At 47.0% G+C, this 21,542-nt stretch overlaps 1 protein-coding gene across 20 annotated transcripts in view; it reads left to right on the plus strand.

Annotated features, from left to right (window-relative positions):
* Nucleotides 1–21,542, plus strand: part of FAM13B (family with sequence similarity 13 member B) — an 86,702-nt gene that overhangs the window by 9,185 nt on the left and 55,975 nt on the right. For 5 of the 20 annotated variants that reach the window (XM_084780042.1, XM_084780043.1, XM_084780031.1 and 2 more), the window contains exon 1: nt 16,761–17,083. The exons of 1 other annotated variant lie outside the window; for it this stretch is intronic. The gene's annotated coding sequence lies outside the window, so the exon portion shown is untranslated. Of the gene's footprint in view, nt 1–7,142; nt 7,270–15,249; nt 15,273–16,758; nt 17,084–17,224; nt 17,365–21,542 lie in introns of those variants that run through there. 14 more of the 20 variants (XM_084780027.1, XM_084780044.1, XM_084780030.1 and 11 more) reach the window with 8 other exon arrangements.

Consider the following 21,542-nt stretch of genomic DNA (forward strand, 5'->3'; position numbering starts at 1 on the left):
TGATGCACATATGTACACTTTGGCATATACACACAATTAAATATTTTTTACAAAACAAATAGGTGGTGCACGCTTGTAATCCTGACACTCAGGGAGGCAGAGGCAGGCGGATCTCTGTGAGTTCGAGGCCAGCCTGGTCTACAAAGTGACCAAGGCTACACAGAGAAACCCGGTCTCAAAAAACAAAAACAAAAGCAAAACAAAACAAAGTGTATGTGTTCGGGTGAGTGTGACTGGGTGGGCATGCTTGTGTATACAGCAGATTCCTCAGCGCTGGAGTTACAGGCATTTATGGGACGCCTGCCTTAATGTACAGGGCTAGGATCCGAACTCTGGGCCTCATAGTTTCCAACTCAATGCCCTCACCTGAGTCATCTTCCCAGTCACATGAGACTTAGAAGGACTTTTTTTTTCTTTTTTTTTTTTTTGGTTTTCGAGACAAGGTTTCTCTGTGTAGCCTTGGCTGTCCTGGGCTCACTTTGTAGACTAGGCTGGCCTTGAACTCACAGCGATCCGCCTGCCTCTGCCTCCACAAGTGCTGGGATTGCAGGCGTGCATCACTGAGCTCAGCTGAAAAAGATATTTGTTCTGTAAAAAAAATATTTAATTTTGTGTATGTGCCAAAGTGCATGTATATGCATCAGATGTGTACAGAAGCCCATGGAGGTTACGGATGGCTGTGAGCTGCCCTGTGGTTGCTAGGAACTGAGCCTGGGGTCTCTGTAGGCCAGTCAGCCTGGGGTCTCTGTAGGCCAGTCAGCCTGGGGTCTCTGTAGGCCAGTCAGCCTGGGGTCTCTGTAGGCCAGTCAGCCTGGGGTCTCTGTAGGCCAGTCAGCCTGGGGTCTCTGTAGGCCAGTCAGCCTGGGGTCTCTGTAGGCCAGTCAGCCTGGGGTCTCTGTAGGCCAGTCAGCCTGGGGTCTCTGTAGGCCAGTCAGCCTGGGCTCTCTGTAGGCCAGTCAGCCTGGGCTCTCTGTAGGCCAGTCAGTGAGCTGAGCCGAGCTCATCTCTTCAACCATCTTCCTTTGGCTTTTTGAGAGAAGGTCTCATTCTGCAACTCAGGCTGACCTGGAACTCACGGGAATTCTCCTGCCTTAGTCTTCCAAATGCTGGTGTGTCCATCAACGAGCTGCCTGCATATAGTAGGCAAGTACTCCACTACCACTGACCTGTACCCCATCCCTCATGGCCCATTTTTTAATTATTTCTCTGAATTCTCAATGACTATAATATGGCCATTGTTTGTGCCTAGACCCAGGAATGTGTATTACTTAAAACTTTGTATTTCATTCATTCAGTCACTCACTCACTTATCAATTTTGTGTGTGTGTTGGAACATATGTGCCACTATGTTTGAATAGAGAACGGAGAACCACTTATCTCCTGCCATGTGGTTACTGGGGTGAGTGGTCGGGCTTAGTGGCAGACATCTTTACCTGCTGGGCCATCTTTTTGCACTTGAAAAAACAATGACGAAGCTGGGTGTGGTGGCACTCGGGAGGCAGAGGCAGGCAGATCTCTGAGTTTGAGGCCAGCCTGGTTTACAGAGTGGGGTCCAGGACAGCCAAGGCTATACAGAGAAACCCCATGTTGGAAAAAAAAAAAGTAAAAAAAAAAAAAAAAAAAAAAAGAAAAGAAAAGAAAAAGAAGAAAACAGTGATGGTGTGAACTGAACTAAGACCCTCTTTAAAAGGCTCTTGCCAAATCTAGCTTCAAGTTGGATAAAGCTTGGTGATTCTTCATCCCAGAAACGGGAGAAGAACTCAAACTTAAGGAGCAGAACAACCTGATTAAAAAATAACTAGAAGCCGGGCATGGTGGTGCACATCTTTAATCCCAGCACTCGGGAGGCAGAGGCAGGAGGATCACTGGGAGTTTGAGGCCAGCCTGGTCTACAAAGCAAGTCCAGGATAGCCAAAGGCTACCTAGAGAAACCCTGTCTCGAAAAACCAAAAACATAAAAATAAATAAAAATAGCTAGAAGAGCCGGGTGGTGGTGGTGCAAGACTTTAATCCCAGCACTCAGGAGGCAGAGGCAGGTGGATCGCTGGGAGTTCGAGGCTAGCCTGGTCTACAAAGTGAGCCCAGGACAGCCAAGGCTACACAGAGAAACCCTGTCTCAAAAAAACACCAACCAAACAAACAAGGGAGTGAGGGAGGAATGGGAGGATATAAGTGATGGGATAACAACTGAGTTGTAATCTGAATAAATTAATTTTAAAAAACCTAAAACAAACAAACTAGAAGGAGAAAGAAGATGAGGATGAGGGAGCGGGGCCCAGTGGCATAGGCCTCCTGGCTCTTGGAAAATAGAGACAAAAGGGTCAGAGTTCAAAGTTGCTCAAGACCAGCTTGAAATAAATGAAAAACCTGCCAAAAAAAAAAAAAAAAAAAAAAAGGAAAGGACAACTTCTGTTTTATGGTTGTTGGGGCTTGCCTTTGAGGAGAGGTGTTTAGATTCAGGTGAGATGTTCTGAAGGTGGGAGGTTTGCTGGGCTCCTGAGGACGCAGTGGAACGGAGCCCTGCCCCCCAGTTCTCACCCAAGTGGAGGAGGCATCCTTCCCTGCCCCCCAGTTCTCACCCAAGTGGAGGAGGCATCCTTCCCTGCCCCCCAGTTCTCACCCAAGTGGAGGAGGCATCCTTCCCTGCCCCGATTTGCACATTCATTTTTCCAGTGTACTGTTTGCTCCATTGGGCCTTCTCTGGCCTCTTCTTTTCCAGAAGATTCTGCCCTCCCCCAGCTACTGTTCAAGCCAGCCTTTTATTCTGATTTTCTTCTACAGAGTCACTGTTACTATAAAGCTTTCTGAGAAACCTTCAATAATTTGGGACCTGTTCATACCTTCAAACCCTTCTAACTTCTGAAGGGCCCATATAGCTAATATCTTGGGAGACCGCATAACAAGGGCAGCAATTGGTTGCTCGCTGGTTTTCTGTCACGTCTGGGTCTATGGGGGTAAACATCCCGTAAGCCTTGCAGAGGCCCTCCAGGAACCCACAGGCAAGTCTTGGGGTTCTTGCATTATTACCTCACTTACCTTAGACAGACTGGCAGGTTTTCTGGTAATTGCTGTCAATCTTCCTAAATTGGCCTATTGGTCATTGTTGGGGTCCTAGTCAGGTTGGGCAGAGAGGACAGCTGCACTGTCCGACCGCAGTCCCCTGCCTGATCATCTGCTCCTCGGCCACAAAGAGGGTGCAGGAGCTGTTGGCAACAGTCCTCGGTTGCCTGGTGGGGATAAAAGGCTGTCTCCAGGGGCTAAGGAGATTTAAAAAAAAAAAAGAGAATGGTGAGCCGGGCGTGGTGTTCAAAGGGGCTGAAAAGTCAGCTTCCTACAGGGGGCCTGAGAAAACAGGCAGAGGTTTGGGTTTTTCTGGGTAACATGGCCAAACCAAGAGGATTCAGGTCCCCAAGGAGAGGGCACAGGTCCAAAGCCAAAGCAGTGGATCTTGTTCCAGAGGAAGCCATTGGCCAGTGTAGGGAAATTGGTCAGGTTAGCCTGAGTTTCCATTCGCCATATTCCAGACAGCCTGAACTGCCTGGGGTTCCTGAGATCTATCAGTGGGTCATCCAACACTGAAACAGTGTCTCAGGATTGCTCCCTCTCCCTCCCGTCACGGCTCCCTTCCAGCCAACAGACTTGACAAAACCACACAGACCCACAGACAGGCTACCATAAAGACACCCAGGGTGGTCACTACACAGACGTAAAGCAGAGCTTCCAGTGATATGTCACACAGATCCAGTACACTGGAATCCGGGCTGAGGCCAGCCTTTCCTAAGCGCACTTGGCAGAAGGCGCCATGAACTGACTCCTCTCTGCAGGAGACAGACCCCAGCAGCTTTCTGTAATTTCCCATTTAGGGTAGAGGCTCGGGAGCCTTTAGGGTACCAGGAGCAGAGATGGGCGAACTTCCTGGGGTGCTGGAACGGCTCAGGGTGTGCACTCCTAGGAACTGTCCTTTCTCCATCCTGTTGCCCCAGACGCAGCCAGTGCCTCGGTGTCTCAGGCTCTAGGGATCTTGCTGGTGCCTCCAGAGTGTGATGAGGTAATCCCAATTGGGAACACACAGATACTCTTGAAACCAAATAGAAAGTCTCTTATCACTGGCAGGTGGCTGCATGGAAACTTGCCCAGGTCATAAAGCCCTGATCCTCACAGAAATCTTTTGTGCACAAAAATCACATCCTGGTTGACACACTTCAGTCAGCAAGAAGCAGAGCTACAGAAGCCGAAAAGCAAGGCCTAGTGCTGGTAGGGGCTTTCCTGGATCCTGGAACTACGCTATGTCTTCCATTGATCAGGCCTTTGTTCCTACTTTGGCAGGTGGTGGAGCCTTATGTGCTGGGTTTTAAGGTCAGAACGGTGCCTCTAACATGGGGTCGGTTGTGCTGATTCTGGGGGCTTGTTACAAGTCCACAGAACTGCAAGGTACATTCCGCCACTTGGTGAGGTCACCTTTTACGTACTGTAGGTTGTACCTCAGCATCACAGCATCCACTTAGCAAACAGGGGTGATGGGCAAAGTGAATAGAGCTTTATTTTCTTGTTTGTGAGCAGCTCCTCCTGTCAATCAAATGGAGTTGGATTCTAGGTGAAACATCTCTCAAGTCTGAGCAAAGCCCTTTCCCCGTTCTCTCGGTTCTCTTGGAAGCTTCTGGGGACATGTATAATAATTATAGGTAAATATATTCTGGTCTCCAGTACAGACGAGCAAGCAAAGTTATATAGAGGTGACTGCATAAGGATACAACCCAGCTCTGGAAGATACCAGGTGCATGTAGGTTACTGAAGAGGTGAAAGTCTTTTTTTTTTTTTTTTCCAGTTTTTCGAGACAGGGTTACTCTATGTAGCCTTAGTTGTCCTTGACTCACTTTGTAGACCAGGCTGGCCTTGAACTCACAGAGATTCACCTGCCTCTGCCTCCCGAGTGCTGGGAGAGGTGAAAGTCTTAAGCATAATCACAGTGCATTCAACAATAGGCAACAATCATGTCCTGAAGGCTAGAGTGCAAATGCAGACTGCACTGCTATGTTTCCAGCACTGAGCGCCTGGCCTGGCATATCTAGGCGCTCAGTAAATGTTATTTACTGAATGGATACTCCAGGAGAAAGAAACAACAAGCCAGGCGTGGTGGCACACACCTTAATCCCAGCACCCAGGAAGGTAGAGGCAGGTGGATCACTGTCAGTTCGAGGCCAGCCTGGTCTACAAAGTGAATCTAGGACAGCCAAGGCTAAATCCTATCTTGGAAGAGAGAGAGAGAGAGAGAGAGAGAGAGAGAGAGAGAGAGACAGACAGACAGACAGACAGACAGACAGACAGACAGACAGACAGACACAGAAAGGGAGGGAGGGAGAGAGGAAAAAGAAAAGAAACCTTTAATCCCAGCACTCGGGAGGCAGAGGCAGGCAGATCGCTGTGAGTTCAAGGCCAGCCTGGTCTACAAAGTGAGTTCAGAACAGCCAGGGCTACACAGAGAAACCCTGTCTCAACCCGCAATCCCCCAGAAAAAAAAGAAAACAAGAAACAAATAGCAAAATCTTACTATAAAGGCCCAGCTAGTAGCACACCATTTAATTCCAGAATTCTGGTTGTAGAAGCAGGTATATCTCCATGAATTCTGGTCCAGCTAGGACACATACACACACACACACACACACACACACACACACACACACACACACACGAAACAACAAATACATCAAACATATTAATACCCTCTTACCATAAAGCAATACATTTGGTTCAACTATGGGCGCACTCTCTTCCTTTTATGTTTTGTTGTTGTGGTGGTGGGTTTTTGTTGTTGTTGTTGTTGTTTTTTGTTTTTGTTGTTTTTTTGAGACAGAGTTTCTCTATGTAGCCCTGGCTGTCCTGGACTTGCTTTGTATACCAGGCTGGCCTTGAACTCACAGCCATTCACCTGCCTCTGCCTCCCGATTAAAGGTGTGCACCCCCCCCCCACATGCCCTTATTCTTTTTTTTTTTCTTTTCGTTTTTCGAGACAGGGTTTCTCTGTGTAGCCTTGGCCATCCTGGACTCACTGTAGACCAGGCTGGCCTCGAACTCACAGCGATCTGCCTGCCTCTGCCTCCCGAGTGCTGGGATTAAAGGCGTGCGCCACCACACCCGGCCTCATGCCCTTATTCTTTCAGTGAGTGTTTTCCCAGTAGTTATCTTCAGTTATACCCTTTTAGTAAGACTAATCTGTAGGCATTTGGATTATCAGTTTGCCACAGATAGGGCCCCAGTGAGAGATGGAAGAAAAAGAGTCTGGCTGGGCATGTTGGTGCATGCCTTTCAGGTGGATCACTGTGAGTTTGAGGCCAGCCTACTCTACAAAGTGAGTTCAGGACAGCCAAGGCTACACAGGGAAACCCTGTCTTGAACCCCCCCCCCCAAAAAAAAAGAAAAAAAGAAAGAAAGAAAGAAAGAAAAAAAAAGAAGTCTGGACAGTCAGATGCCAGACCCCCAGGGCCTCTGAGGAAGAGATGGGCTCTGAAATGGTAAGACCATTTCAGGCTAAGAAGGAAGGCAGACAAAAGTTTATTGTTTTGTGAAGGTCACAATCTGAGCCTCTATAAACTTTGTTTCCCCTACATGAATACAAGGAGAGGAAGAAAAAGAAAGGAACATCTATTCATTGATATTTATTTTACTTATTTCTGAAAATATTGTTAGACTGTTGAAAATAGATGCTCATAGGCATTTCATCAAGAAGCCAAAACAAATTTGTCTACAGTAAATGCTCACATTATTGTCATACAAAGAATTCCAAATTATTAGGCCAAAAAAATGTGGACTTGGCAAAGATGAACATTACTGTCAATTGTTCCAGCTCCTCAAACTGGACGTGGCTGGCACCAGGGGTCTGGGAGTGAGTATAGCAACCAAGATCTACATTGTGTTGACTTTGGTCCTCTTCCAAAGCCATTTTATTTGAGGGAGATGTCTGATGAAGCCTTTCAGGGCAGAGAGCACGAATTCTCTTATAGTAGTTGCTCAGGAAATCTGTATTGAGAAACAAATGGCACAAAGGTTACTCTGGGTTGCTCAGAGTGCAACAGTATCTGCCATTATTTTGGGTGCTGGCGTGGGATTTGTACACTCTGGAACAGACTCTTCTCTTCCCAGCTAGGAATTTTTGTTGTTTGTTTGTGAAGAACACACATTCTTGCACTGGCACACTCGGTGGTCCTGGGCAAAGTGGCGCAGGCAGACTTCTGGTGCATCCTTCAGAAGAGGCAGCAGCGACCCTCTCTCATGGTGAGTTGCTTCTCCTTTATCAGAAGCTGGTGGTTTTGATGGGTTCTTAGTCCTTCATCTCTTCACAAGAGAGCAAGAACGTCAAGGAAGGGAAATGAATGAGCTAAGCGTGATTGGCGTGGATAGCATCAGACTTGAGAATCTCTTTCCCCTACCTGGCAACGCTCCATCCTTTCCCCAAACAGCCTGTGTTTTCTCCTCCGTATCTGACCATCCTTTTCTTTTTCTCTTCTCTTTTCTTCTCCTCCCCTCCCTTCCTGTGTCCTCCACCCCCATCCTCCTCCTCCCACGCTGAGACAAGGTCTTTCTATGTGGTAAGGCTAGGTTTGAACTCACTGTGTGCCCATGTTTGCAGGGACTGCCCTGTCTCAGCGCCCTGCACACTGGGATTGCAGGTGTCTAACCCCATACCTGGCAGGGAGACATGTCCTTGAGGTTCAGTAGATCTTAACAATAGCACCAAGAATCCAGGTATAATCCAGGACTTTTGAAGCTTCTGGGTTTCATTTGAAAGCAAATTGGCCATAGACAGGGTGTATAGCACAAGGTTCTGGCCTTGATCCCCAGTATCAAACAGGACTAGGTGTAGTGAGGCACATCTTTAACCCCAGAACTCCAGAGACAGAGGCAGGAGGATCTCTCGTGAGTTCAAGGCTAGCCAGTTTAGAGTGAGCTGCAGGACAGTCAGGATTACAGAAAGAAACCTTGTCATGTTTAAAAAAAAAAAAAAGGCACATAGACAGATGGCTAAGCGTTTGGTAACATCTGTAAAGAGTTTCCGCACAGGGAAATTAGGACAAGCAATAAGGATCCACAGATGCAAAGTTGTTCCAGAGATGCTTTCTGGCCTCGGAGTAGGAGAGGAGCGAAAAGGTACTATAACATACTGCTAATACCTTTTGTTTGTTTGTTTGTTTGTTTTTGTTTTTGTTTTTTTGAGAGAGGGTTTCTCTGTGTATCCCTGGCTATCCTAGAACTCACTCTGTAGATCAGGCTGGCCTTGAACTCACAGAGATCTGCTTACCTCTGCCTCCCTGGGATCACAGATGTATACCACTGCACCTTTTTTTTTTTTTAACCACTGTACCTTTTAATATACCAATTCACATTCATCTCTCTCTCTCTGTCTCTGCCTCTGTCTCTTTCTTTCTTCCTCCTCCTCCTCCTCCTTCTCCTCCTCCTCCTTCTCTTCTTTTTGAGACAGGGTTTCTTTGTGTAGCCCTGGCTGTCCTGGAACTCACTCTGTAGACCAGGCTGTCCTCAAACTCACAGAGATCTGTTGCCTCTGCCTCCTAAAGAGCTGGGATGAAAGGCATGCGCCACCCCCGCTGGCTCACATTAGTTTTTCTATTTCACGAACAGGAACTCTGAGGTATTGACCAGAGTCATAAGGCTAGTAGTAATAGGGCCTACAACTCAAATGGAAGCTTTCTTAGTCTAAGTTCAGAGTGCATATGTAGTAAATGGTTGTGTTTAACTTTTTAAGTTATAGAATCCAGGATATGAATGTATTTTGTAGCCAGGCACAGTGGCGCATGCTTGTAATCTCAGCACTCAGGAGGCAGAGGCAGGAGGATCTTTGTGAGTTTGAGGCTAGCCTGGTCCACAAGTGAGTCCAAGACAGCCAAAGCTACACAGAGAAATCCTGTCTCAAAAAACAAACACACACACACACACACACACACACACACACACACACACACACACACACACAAAGAAACACACAAGCTTGGTCATTTCTCATGCTGGCTAAGTAGCTGAAGTTTCAACACTAGAAATATATAAAAATATGAGTTCTAGCCCAGCATAAATGGCACACACCTATAATCCCAACAGTTCAGAGGTGAAAACAGGAAGATCAGGAGTTCAAGGCCAGCCTTGGTCTACAGGAGACTGTCTCTAAAGCAAAAGAAAAAAAAAAAAACAAAAAACAAAAGCAACCCCCCCCCCCAAAACCTCCCAAACTAAAACAAAACATGATACCTATGACTATAGGTAAAGCATTTGTAAGAAAAAAGAAGAAAAATTTATGTAATTTCGGGAGCAGACTGCCAAGTTTATAGAACTTGTGTTACCTCAGAAGTTATAGTCTCAGCCAAGTGAGATGCTCAGCTATAAACTACTGGGGCCAAGCCTGATGTCTAATCCCAGGACCCACCTTTTGGAAGGAAAGAACTGACTCCTTCAAGTTGTCTCTGACCTCCATGCAGGTGTGTGCCCCACTCCTGAGCAGGTTAATCAGTGTAGAAGAAGTTCCCCCCTTCACAGTGGAGCATCCTGTGCTATGGGTGAGATTCAGCCAGCACCCTCGGGAGTTACTACTGGGTCAGTCCAGGTTGACCGACCAACAACATATCTGTACAGTGCACCCAAACTTGTCCTGGTTGAGAACTGTTTTTTTTTTTTTAAATTAAAAACATTTATTATGCATGTGTTTGAGGGTGGGTGGGCAGTGCGCTGTGGCAGGAACGTGGAGGTCAAAGACAACTTCATAAAGTCAATTCTCTCCTTCTGCCTTTAGTGGGTTCTGGGATTGAACTCAGGCCACTAGGCTTGCCTAAAACTGTCTTGACAGCTGGTGAATTACTGTTTTAATGAAGTAACAAGACAACTCTCCCACATTACCCCACCACCACCCCATTCAAGGCTAAGTTAGAGCTACTGAGGATTTGTTTGGGGACCGCAGCTGTATGCTGCCATCTTACCAGAGCAGGTCCCTATCTGCTGCTCCCGGCAGGCAGGTGCCAGTGTGGAACCACTCAGTGCTTGCCATGTTTTTTCTTGCAGTTAGAGTGCACGGCGGGCTTGTGTCTGACTCCCAGGGCTGATGGCTGTTTTGACCACAGAGCAGAGGAATGCTGAGTCCAAACTGAGATGGGGCTGTCCTCCCAAGTTTGGGCAAGTTCTTGTGAACTTCCTGTGGTCCCAGTGAAGGCTGGACAGAAATGCCACTAGTCACAACAACAGCAAGCTCTTCCGGAAATTTCATGGTTACCATACTAATATTAGTCATAGTAACTTTACTGCCTCCTGCTGGCTAAAGCCCTATGCCTTACATTTTATCTGATGGGGTCCTCACAGACAACAGTCTCAATGAAGTGGCTAGAGGAGAAAGGAAAGCCTGTGAATATAGTGTAACTTAGATGAAGGGAATTTGGGGTGAGAATCGATGAGAAAGGCAGGGTGGTGCTGGCTGGCCTCTGAAGCTAGAAAAACATTCATCAGGAAAAGTCAGCGCTAGAGATCTAAGCCTGGGAGTAATAATTGATCACATGGAAGAAAGACCCTTTCTGCTCCTTCCTTCTCTCCCTCCCTGGGCTCTAGCTAGTAATGTGGATGATGATGATGATGATGATGATGATGATGAGGAGGAGGAGGAGGAGGAGGAGGAGGAGGAGGAGGAGGAGGAGGAGGAGGCAGTGGCAGAGTTAGAGGCTGTGTTTGTTCCTCTCTCCAGAGGGGTCAAGTAAGCCAGCTGTTCCAAGCTTGAGAAGAGTGCAGCTTGCTGTGTTTCAGTCATCACGGGTGGTGGTTTTGTTTTGTTTTGGTTTTTTTGAGACAGGGTTTCTCTGTGTAGCCTTGGCTGTCCTGGACTCGCTTTGTAGACCAGGCTGGCTTCGAACTCACAGCTATCTGTCCACCTCTGTCTTCTGAGTGCTGGAATTACAGGCGTGTGCCACCTCACCCGGCGATCACAAGACTTTATTCCTCGTGGGAATCACAAAGCTCATGGAACTTTTTTGGGCTTTCAATTAGGTACATGATCTGTTCTCACTGTACAAATTCGAGGGGATGGGTAAAACAAAGTTACTGTTGTTGGTGGTGTTGTTTTGGGGTTTTGAGACAGGGTTTCTCTTGTAGTTCTGACTGTCCTGTTCTCTCTTTGTAGACCAGGCTGGTCTTGAACTCACAGATATCTGCCTGCCTCTGGGATTAAAAGCGTGCATCACCACACCCAGCTCAAAACAAAAATTTTTAAATGGAAATAAAAAAGGGCATGGTTTGTGCATATGATCTTATGTGTGTGTGGAGGGGGGGGGGTGTCAGAGGACCATGTTGGGGAGTCAGTTCTTTTCCTTCCATCTTGTCAGGGTAGGGGCTCTTGTTTCTGCTGCTCTGCTACCCTGGGTTAGCTGGCCCATGAGCATCTATGCAATTCTGTTGTTTTTGTCATCTTGATATAGAGGTTTTGGGATCACAGATGTATCCAGCTTGGTGGGTTCTGGGGACTGAGCCCAGGCTCTCAGGCTTGTGCAGTGCGTGCTTGTTCCTGCAGCGCCATCTCCAAGGTGGATTTGGTTGGTTTTGGTTTTGTGAGAAGGGTTCCTGAGTAGTTCCAGGTGCCAGTGAACTCACTGGGAACCTCCAGCCTCCCACTGGGATTACAGCCCTATGCTACTATTTCTGATCAAATTCTGTCTTTATTTTAGAAATTACATCCCATGAACTTGGCATACTGACTACTCTAATTATTAAGATCCAGAATTTGTTTTCTAAGACATGTCCTTGAATATCCCAGGGGGAAGCGGGGGAAGATGTTCCATGAATCAAGTCACTGTTTTTTTTTTTTTTAACCTGTACTTTAACACCAAGTACCTAGAGGCGAGAGGAGAGAGCATCTTGGGCTTCACACAAAGTATGTACGATAGTCAGTTATGGCACCAAGGGCTGGAGTAAGTATGGGTCAGGCGGACTTTTGCTCTCTTAGGCATTACATATGACTTTTACTTGCTTGTGATGAAGCACTGAAGCAGTCATACTGCCTTATTTTCCAACCATGGACTTACAGGGAAAGGTGTTATCCAAGGGCCTTAGCCAGGTGGAATTCTTTTCCTAAAAAATGTATTTATTTATTTACCATGTGTCTGTGCCACAGTATGGATAGAGGTCAGAGGACAACCTGTGGGGGTTTTCTCTTTGCTGTGTGGGTTCTGGGTATCAGACTCAGGCCATCAGGCTTGGAAGCAAGTGCCTGTACCTGCTGGACCGTCTCGCTAGCCCAACCTAGTGGAATTTCAGTTTTTAAAAAAAATTTATTTATTGCATATGAGTGTTTTATCTGCAGATGAGGGCATCAGATCTCATTATAGATGGTTGTGGGCCACCATATGGTTGCTAGGGATTGAACTCAGGACCTCTGGAAGAGGTCATCTCTCCAGCCCCGGAATTTCATTTTTAACAGAGTTTCATATTTCATAGTCTTGTGAAAATTTCTAGTGTTTTAAAAATCCTCCAACTCTAAGAATTAGGAAATGTTTGACAGAAATTAACATGGTATATTCCCAGAAACCATTATTTGGAGAAAATGTTATAAAAGCTGAAAATATATTGCCTTTACCAATGGCTCTCTGTTTTTGTTTTTGTTTTTTGTTTTTTGTTTTTTTTTGAGACAGGGTTTCTCTGTGTAGTCTTGGCTATACTGGACTTGCTTTGTAGACCAGGCTGGCCTCAACTCACAGCGATTCGCCCGCCTCTACCTCCCAAGTGCTGGGATTACAGGTATGTGCCCCTGCACGTGGCTACCAATGGCTCTTTTTAAAAAATTGTTTCTTGAGAATGTCATACAATGTATTTTGATCATATTTACCCTTTGCTTCCACTCTATCCAGATCCCCACTCCTTCCCTACCCACCTAACCTTGTGTCCTCTTTTTAAAATTAAAAACATTTTTTTTGAGACAGGCTCTCTTTCTATACTCTTGGCTGCATCGCACTCAGATTTGCCTGCCTCTGCTTCCACAGTGCTGTGATAAAAGGGCCCTATGCCATTTTGTTTTGAGACAGGATTTCTCTGTGTAACCCCTAGAACTCATTTTGTAGACTAGGCTAGCCTCCAGAGCTTCTCCTGCCTCTTCGTCCTGGGTGCTGGGATGAAAGGCGTGCACCATCATACTCAGCAACGCAGGGGCTGGAGAGATGGCACAGAGGTTAAGAGCACTGGCTGCTCTTCTAGAGGTCATGAATCCAATTCCCAGCAACCATCATACTCAGAAAAGCATCAAATTCCAAAGCAGTCTTTTTTTTTTTTTTTTTTTGGTTTTTCGAGACAGGGTCTCTTTGTAGCCTTGGCTGTCCTAGACTCACTTTGTAGACCAGGCTGGCCTCGAACTCACAGCGATCCGCCCGCCTCTGCCTCCCAAGTGCTGGGATTAAAGGCGTGCACCACCAAAGCAGTCTTTATCCAAATACTAAGCAGGTTGGACCCTGCTCAGCCTCCGCGACCAGACGAGATCTGTCAATGTCAGGGCGGCAGGGTCATAGGCTTGTTGGCCTGTTTTGATTCTGGGTCTTGTGTTGACCAGGCTAGCCTCAAACTAATAATACAGCTAAGGATGATCCTCCTGCCTCCACCTCTGGAGTGTTGGCACTGCAGGAGTGGGCTCAACAGGTAGTAGTTCTCTGTTAAGTCAGCTAATAAAAAATTCCCCAAGTGAAACAAACAATGACCTTTAAAGAAAGATACAAGGTTGAATGCAAACTGCATCTTGACTGAGCTGCTATGAAACAGGCTTTGGGCATTGGTTTGGCAGAATTTTTTTTCGTGCGTGCGTGTGTGCGTGTCAGAGGACAGTCCTGTAGGGGTCCATTCTGTCCATCCATCGTGTAGGTCCCAGAATCAATAACAGGCTGTCAGGCTTGTCGCCTTTACCGGCCAAGCCATTTTTGCTGGCCTAATTTGGTAGATGTGGAAACCTAAATTTCACTTGCTCAGGTTTAATTAGGCTTTGAGGAACTAATTTGATAGAACAACTTCAAAACTCAACCCAGTGGACGCAACCTAATTTATAAATTACGCCGAGAATAAACTGAGAGTGCACAGCTAGATAGCCAGGCTTGGCCTGTGTGCCCTTTACTGGGTGTTCTGAGAGAGCCTTTGCGTGATGGAAAGGCTAGCTGCTGAGTTTGACGTTGGAGCACGGGACTTTGTGTTTACCCAGGATATACAGACTTTAGCTTTGCTAGGATATACACTCCCTGGAGCGAAGGCTCTTATATGCTAACGTGTCCAAAGAGGCCAGAACACAGCTGTATGCTCAGTATCAGCTGAATGAGTGTCTGTATGAGGATTACAGGGTTTTTCTCCCCCCCTTGAGCGTCAAATGATGCTCATGACTGTAATCCCAGCACTGGGGATGCTGAGACAGGAAGATTCCCAAGTTCCAGGCTAGCCTGGGCTATAGAATGGATAGTCTGCCTCACAAACAAAACAAAACATTTTTGGGAATGGGTACTGAGGATTAAGCGACTAACATGCTTGTTCACTGTCATACCCCAGAGCTTTGAATTAGGGTTCCCCCCCCCCCCCTGATTTTGGGTATATGACCCTGGCATCAGAGCTAGTTACCTCCTTTCTGGACACAGTGGGAGTCTGTCTGTCTGTCTGTCTGTCTGTCTGTCTGTCTGTCTCTCTCACAGTGTGTGTGTGCATGTGAATGTAGGTGGCTAAAAAGGCCAGAACACTGGGTCAGATCCCTTGGAAGTTACAGGCATTGTGAGCTGCCTAAAATGGGTGCTGTGAATCAAATTCAGTTCTAGAAGACAAGAAAAGCTCTAGATCGTTGTGTCCGCCTCCCACAGTGTATTCTTTTTTATTTTTATTTTATTTTTATTTTTTTTGTGACAGGGTTTCTCTGTGTAGCCTTGACTGTCCTGGACTCACTTTGTAGTCCAGGCTGGCCTCGAACTCACAGTGATCCATCTGCCTCTGCCTCCCGAGTGCTGGGATTAAAGGCGTGCGCCACCACGCCCGGCTTCCACAGTGTATTCTTATTCAGATTCTGCAGACTTCTAGAATCCATTCTAGATTTCTTGTGGACCACGCCCTTCAGTTATGACAGCATCATCTGGGCGTGTGACCCTTAGGCTACAGATAACTTGTCTCTCTGATGAAGTTTTGGAGTCACTTTGATCTCTGTAACATTTACAGCTAGATCATTGCATTGGGTGACTTTTTTCATATTTTATTTTTATTTTATGAGCATTATATTAGTATTCTGCCTACAGGTATGTCTGTGTGAGAGTGTCGGATCCCCTGGAGTTACAGATGTGGGCTGCCACGTGGCCACTGGGAATTGCTCTTCCTCTGGAAGAGCAGCCAGTATTCTTAACTGCTGAGCCATCTCTCCAGTCCTCCCTGACTTTCATTTTTTAAATGTATTTATGTATTTTGTTTCTTTGAGACAGGGTTTCTCTGTGTTATAGCCCTGGCTGTCCTGGACTCATTTTGTAGACCAGGCTGGCCTCGAACTCACAGAAATCCTCCTGCCTTGGCCTCCCAAGTGCTGGGATTAAAGGCGTGCGCCACCACACCGGCCCCTCCCTGACTTTTTATTTTTATATATTTTTGTGGGGTTTTGAGACAAGTTAGTCCAGGTTATCTTAAACTCATCATGTAGCCCAGGTTGACTTGAACTTCCAATCCTCCAGCCTTAACCCCCAAAATGCTGGGGTTGCAGACGTGGGGTGCCACATCTGGCTGATGACTTTTCATAAATCTTGTAGCAAGGACCGTGAGTTTTTGTTTTGGTTTTTACATCTTCCAGGTTACTGACTTCTGACAAACGCAGGTAGGGAATTGTGGTGGTTTTTTATTATTTTTGTTGTCTTTTGAGGCAGTTTAGGATTTTCTTGGGGGGGGTTAGGAATGTTGAGAAAGTTTCTTTGTGTAGCCTTGGCTATCCTGGACTCACTTTGTAGACCAGGCTGGCCTCGAACTCACAGATCTGCCATCCTTTGCCTCCCAGAGTGCTGAGATTACAGGCGTGTGCCACCGCATCCGGCTAGGATGGTTTTGTATTTGTTATATACTCCAGGTTGGTCTTCTTAACTGGAGGTGATCCTCCTGCCTCACATTACTGAAGGTGAGAGGGAGCTGCAAGGTTGGCCTACGTGGCCACATAAAGAAGGTCATAATCTAGGCTCATAACTCCGGTCTTCCTGCCATGGTTTAGTATCAGAAGTTCTCTGTGAGCAAGTAGTTTAATAACTTCCATATTCTGATCGCTCCTGGTACCACGGCTCGGTAATCTCTCTCGTCTAGGTCAGGTACTTAGGTAGAGTGGGGTGGGGTGGGAAGAAAGGCGCGAGGCAGAGCCCCAGGAATCCCTCATCTGACCCAGATCGCCGTTGACGGGCAGCCTGCTTCTCCGGAAGGTTTATGAAATCCTCACCGTTAGGGCTTCCCGGACCTTCTGCGGGGCTTGAGGCACAGCTAAACAGAGACCAGGCGCCCCTCAGTTTCCCCTCTATCCCTCCTAAGTCCTCTCCTTCCCAACGTTCCTAAGTCCAGGACCTCCCCGGGACACACAAACACACACACACACACACACACACACACACACACAAACACACACACCAGGGACACCTCCCTCCGGCTTGCGTTCGCTACTGGACCGCGGAACCCACAAGTGGGCGGGGCCGTAGCCGCCGCAGTCCAGAGCCGAATCCGGGTTGACCCGGGCGCCGCGAGCTTGCCCCGCCCCCTCTCGTCACTTCCGGCTCGGCCGCTCGCCCTCCACCCTGTTTCCCCTCCCGCTCGCCGTTAGGGAGGCTCTGCGCCTCAGCCACCAGCGCCGCCTCCGCCGCTCCCGCCCACTTCTCCGCGTCTGCCGCCTCCGCTGCCCGGGGTCTCCGGGGGTCGCTACCGGGCTGGCCCCGCGCCACAGCCGTCACTTCAGCCTCGCGATAGAGGCCGCCTCGGCAGGAGACCCGCCGGCCGCCGTGCCACTCAGGGCCTCAGTTCTCGCCTTGTCGACGTCGCCAAGGGTTCTGGAGAAGCGGCCAAGGCCGGAGAACGGGGCTTCGCGGTTCCAACGGTGGGTAAACGGGCGGGTGCCCGGCACTGCGCATGCGCGGCTAGCTGCCGCGGCGGCCCTTCCCTCCCCCCCCCCCTCCCCTTAACTCCGCGGCCGCCCGGCATCCCGGGTCCCACCCGCGGCGGGCCGTTTGGGGTCTAGGAGATGCGAGGCACAGCCCCAATGGGCTTTCGGTCGAGGGGGCTTCTTTTCTGCTGGGAAGAAGTGGAAGAGGCGCTGTCCCTGGCTGTCGGGGGGTGTGGCAGCCTTGGGTTTCCAGGCTCTGCAGTGCGCGCAAGCGGGTGTGTGCGCCTCACCTCTGTCTCTTCTGCCCACCGGTTCTGACTTCGAGCTGGGCAGAGTTGATGCAGGCCAAGAAAAAAGGAAAAATAAAAAGGGTGGGTGGGGTGGGTGGGGAGGGCTATTCTGGGCTCAACTGCGCCCCTTTTTAAGGTCACGTGAGATGAGTGGCTGCTGACTTCCTTAAATCGCTCAGAGAATGTAGCCAAAATTGGGCTGTTGGTGCACTGGGACCTCATTTAGAATGCACCCAGCCATAGCCAGGCCTTAGGGGTCCCTGTGTAGGGCGTTGAGTTTCAGTTGGGGCGCAGAGCTAGATAAGATGATAGGAAGTGGAGTCCGTTGGCGCATTCTCCAAATGGGAAGTGTTGAACTCTTTGTTTGTAATCAATTAAACCCAAACTGACTTAGAAAAACTGTTGCATAATTTCATCCGATTCCCCGCCTTAGGCCTTTTAATCAGCCTGGGGGGAGGGAGAGGGGAAGGCAAACTGAAAATGGCAACCACTGCTAGAGTATATTTGGCTCTTTAACATTAAATGGCTGTGGCATGCAAGTTTGTAGGCGACATTAAAGGATAGTTCTGAGTATTAACTCTGTGCTTGGGTTAGTGTGAAATTGTGTCTTTGACTCCTGTTTTTTTATAACCTGAAGTACAGTTTGGCCTGGGTTTTCACAGGTACTTAGTAAATACTTGTTGAATGACCTGGCATTATTTGTCTTTTAGGTGCCTTCTCTTTATCCTTTTAAGTTAGAGTATTTTCTTCAGTTTTACCAGTTAGGTATCTGTAACATTGTTTGAAATCCTTGCAGTATGTAGAAGGGCCTATCTTAGTGACATTATAATCTTTCATTGGATAGAGTAACCTGATTGTGGGCTTTCAAAAATTATTATTAAAATGGTTTAATGGTAAGTGGCCGGATTAAATAGTGATTTACCAATATTTCCCCACCAATAAAATGACAGTTTTCTTTTTGAGACAGGGTCTCAAGTAAGCCTGCCTGGCCTTGACCTCTTTATCTGGCTGAGGACCAATGACCCAATTCCTGATCCTCCTACTTCTTTCCCAAGTGTTGGGATGGAAAGCATGCTGGGTTTCACTGGGTTTCAAAATCTTTTTTCTGTGTATAGTCGTGGAATTCACTCTGTAGACCAGGCTGGCCTCGAATTCAGATTTGCTTACCTTTGCCTCCCAAATGCCACCCGGTTTCAAAATTTTTTTTTCAAAGAACATTTGTTTATTGTTTGTGTTCTTGCTCCAAGGCAGACATCGCAGATCAGATGGCAGTTCTCAGTTCTCTCTACAGGGTGGGCTCTGAGATAAAATAGGTCACCACACTTGATGGCAAGTGCCTTTATCTCTTAAGTTTTGTTGCCACTCTTCAAATTATTTTTTAAAGCATTATATCAAAAAGATACATAAAATTTACCATTTCAAAGTTGACATGCACTTTTATTTTTTGAGGTGGTCTCTTTATCCCTGGCTGGCCTCACTCAAAAAATTGTCCTGAAGCTTCCTGAGTGCTGGGATTACATTATAGGTGGGCAACTACAGCCAGCTGGAACAAGTGCTTTTCCTTCCTAGCACCACCAGGTTCTGCCCACAGCACATGTACCCATTCCCTCCTCTTTGCCTTGTGCTGGCTTTTTACAGGGCTACCAACTGTTGAATCCAGGTGTTCTCCTTGACCTTGAACTTCTGATCCTCTTCCCTTCAGGGATGAGATTGCAAACTTGCACTGCCAGTTTCTGTGGTGTCAGTGTGAAGCAAGCACTCTTATCTATGGAGGAGTCACATCTTTAGCCTATCCTGTGCTTTTGATTTGCATTTCCCTAAATGCTGGTAGTAGACAATTGAAAACGCTTTTACTTGTGTGTAGGTGTAGGTTTACCTGCTATGGTGTGTGTAGCGGTTGGTCATAGGACAACTTTGTGGGATTGGCTTGTTCCTTCTACTTTAAAATTTTTTTTCTTTTTCTATTTTTGGTTTTGTAGAGACGGGGTTTCTCCGTGTAGCCTTGGCTGTCCTGGACTCACTTTGTAGACCAGGCTGGCCTTGAACTCAAAGTGATCCAACTACATCTGCCTCCTGAGTGCTGGGATTAAAGGCGTGCGCCACCACGCCCAGCCTTCTCGATGGCTTTTCTATGCTTACTGTCCTAGTTAGGTTTCTCTTGCTAGGGTAAAACACTGTCACCAACAGCTTGGGCAGGAAAAGGTTTCTTTCACCTTACTGGTCAAAGTCTTTGATTGAGGGAAGTCAGGACAGGAACTTGAAGTAGAAAGCTGCTTACTGTGGTTCTCCTCATGCCTTGTTCAGCCTCCTTCCAACCTGCATCACCTGCTGAGATGCTACTTACCTTAGTGGGTTGGCTTCTCCCACATCAATCATTAATCAGGGAAAGCCTGATGGAGGCCTTTCCTCTCTCGAAATTCTATCTTCCCAGATGACCCAGGTGTGGACCCTGGTGTGTGTCAAGTTCACAAACATCAAATAAGTAGCACACTTACCATTTGTATATTTGGAGAAATGTTTATCTATATTTTCCCATTAAATGAAGACTCTGTTTTAGTCAATGAATAAATTTTTGTTAACATGTAATTTTGTAGCATGCCAAGAATGTGGGAGGGGTCAATTATTCTAGAAAAAGGAAGTATGTAATGTATAGATGAACTTGCCTACAATTGTGTTTCCCAAACTTGAGTGAATTGGGACTTCTCCAAGAGAGAATAGTAGGCTAGTTTTTTTTTTTTTTTTGGTTTTTCGAGACAGGGTTTCTCTGTGTTAGCCTTGGCCGTCCTGGACTCACTTTGTAGACCAGGCTGGCCTTGAACTCACAGCGATCCGCCCGCCTCTGCCTCCCAAGTGCTGGGATTAAAGGCGTGCGCCACCATGCCCGGCTTGTAGGCTAGTTTTTGAGTAGCTGATTTTAACTAGAAATGGGAGCAGTGAAGGATTTGTAATAGAATGTATGTAGTACACAGCACTTTAATGCAGCAGCTTGTTTCACATGATATAGTAAACACATGGGAATCGCCCTGTGCTTTTATACAGTTCAAGAAAATCACAGCAGTGGTTTCAGTGGGATCTGTATTTGTTAGAAAGGACAGCCACTTAAAGCCAGTTGCAGCTTTCAGTCACAAGCTCTGGAGCTTGAGCAGTTTCCTCAGCTCTCCGAGCCTTTTTTTCCCCTCCTTACCTCACGGGATGGTTGGAGGATTCCGGTGCGTAGTGAACTGGAAAGTACTGGAAATGATAGCATCAGTTCAAATACTTGAGATTCTGATGTTGGTTTGTTTAGAAGTGGAAACAAAAATGAAGTAATAGAGATGGCTCAGTGGTTAAGAGAGTTGCCTTAGGCATGTTAGGTCAGTGCTGCTTTTGTATATGTGCCTATTTCATGTGTGTATGTATGTGCTTAAGTGCACATACGGATGTGGGTACTAGTGTACCTGTGTGAGTTTTCATTTGAAGGCCAGAGACAACTTGGGTTATTGTTTCTCAGAACAGTCTACTTTGTTTTTTGAGATAGTCTTACTGAGAGCTGGGGCTTGCAGACTGTGCTCGGCCACCTGGTCTGCCATCAAGCCCCGGGAGCTATCTGCCTGCCTCTGTTCCCCAGCACTGTGGTTACACTGGACTTGCCACCAGGCCTGGCTTCTTATATGGGTGCTGGGGATGGAACTCAGGTCTTCATTCTTGTGGGGTGAACACTTAGCTCTCTCCTCAGCTCCCAGCTTTTCTTTTTTTTCCAAAGGAACTTTTGCCAGCTGTGTAAAGTGAGAAAAGTTTCCATCTTTGTTTATCTAGAGTAAGTTATAGAGTTCCTCTAATACCTTTTTCTGATTAAGAACAAGTATGTTGTAGTTTATATTAAAGATGAATTTTAAAAAAGCTATCCAAGTATGGTTTCACAGCATTCAGACTGAAGCAGGGGCATCTTGAATTTGAGGCCAACCTTGACTGCATAGCATGCCTCTGTCTCTGGGATGAAAGAAACCAGAGAGATGGGTTGCAGAGATGGTTCAGTAGTTGAGTTCTTGCTGCTCTTCCAGAGGACCTAAGCTAAGTAGGTTCCCAGAATCCACATTGGGTGGCTTATAACTGCTTGTAACGTCAGCTCCGGAGAGCCAGTCAGTGCCTTCTGGCTTCTGCAGGCACACACAGACGCACATTCT

This window comes from Acomys minous (assembly GCF_964271855.1).
Source record: "Acomys minous genome assembly, chromosome: 4".
NCBI lineage: Eukaryota > Metazoa > Chordata > Mammalia > Rodentia > Muridae > Acomys > Acomys minous.